Here is a 1,517-nt window from a genome sequence, read left to right on the forward strand (position 1 = left end):
ATATCTCTAAACATTTGGAGTAGTCTAGTATGATATTTCTCAACTGATTCAGTAGCTTCTTGGGTGACATCCTTTAGTGATTCAGTCTGCTCTGTGAGTCTATCCTGGGCCCATAGTTGTATTTGTTCCAGGAAGTCTTCTCCAGATTTATAGTCTGTGACGTCAACTATCCTAGCATCATTGAGGGATTTCTCAACAAGGGGCCAAAATGAGTCTCCCGCTTTTAACATGGTGAGAGATTTTAAATCAGCCCATGTTGCGGAGTAGTTCTGCTGAATCTGACGTAACATTCTATAAAAGGGCATGGGCTTGTCTTCCGGATCGGGGAGTTGCTGTAAGAGGGTGGAGCTTTGTTGGGGCGTGAATTTGATGTACCTAACTGCTCCTTCCGGAACGTCTTCATTCCACGGTTGGGGGACGGGAGGAGCATTTCCGTGTTCTGCTTTTACAATAGGAAAAGAGCGGACCGTGTCTGAGGTAGCACAGGCGGCTTGAAAAAGCAGTGGCCTGACAGAGTCATTGGCAACAAGCAGAATACTTTCAAGATTGAGGGGTGATTCTCTGATCGTACTGAGTACCGCTTGGACTATATGTTTGACACATTCTTTTATGGGATACCCGAAAAGACCACCAGAAATGGGAGGGAACGCTATAGTGCGTCTGGGCATGGCCGCACTATTGAGGCCGGAAGCATAGATTAGGGATGTCCGGACAACGGCTTGGAGGAGCTGTTTGGCTCTTTCTGGAGCATAGTCCCTATACACTGGCCCTGCTGCATGGATGATTAAATTACAGGGTAAATCTCCGGGCCCGGTGGCAGCTATACCCCCCACTGATACCTCTCCATGTTTCTGAATATAGGTATTAGAGTCACGCTGTATGGCCTCACCCCCTTTTTCACAAATTAATTTAGCAAGGCCCCCATTATGCTGGAGCCTCCCATTTGCTGGATTAACTATCGCGCCAACCGACAAGCTAGTAATGTCTGCCTGCATCACTTTTACAATAATTTGACGGGTTGGGCCGCTAAATATACGTTCAAACAGTGATTCGGGTTCATCATAGGTAACAAAAGAGTCAGAATATGGTGGTGCCTGATAAGCTGGGGTCCCGGCGGAGGTTGCATCTTCCTCAGCAGGGGCCCCATTATCCATCTGAACTAGACAATCTTGCGGTATACTGGGATACATTTTAACAGGGTCGGCTGGTTTGGCTTTGGGATTATAATACTGGCCAGTGGGCGTGACTAAGGGGCACACAAGAGCCTCACCAGTTTTAATATCGGGGGACATGGACGGTCGGGCGGCCCCACAATAATAACAATTTTCCCATGTTTTGGGATTTTGACACTGGCAACCAGAACATACCCAATAAGGGACCGGTACAGGGGCTGAGGGAGAGGGTCTACCGGTCATCTGCGGGTATGGGGGTGGATTTCCCTGTAACATTTGGTCTTTTTCTGCCACTACTGAACCAGGGGTCACATTTTCTGGTCTCACATAACAATAACATTTCTT

The sequence above is a fragment of the Ascaphus truei genome, chromosome 19, assembly GCF_040206685.1.
Source record: "Ascaphus truei isolate aAscTru1 chromosome 19, aAscTru1.hap1, whole genome shotgun sequence".
In the NCBI taxonomy this organism is placed as follows: Eukaryota; Metazoa; Chordata; class Amphibia; order Anura; family Ascaphidae; genus Ascaphus; species Ascaphus truei.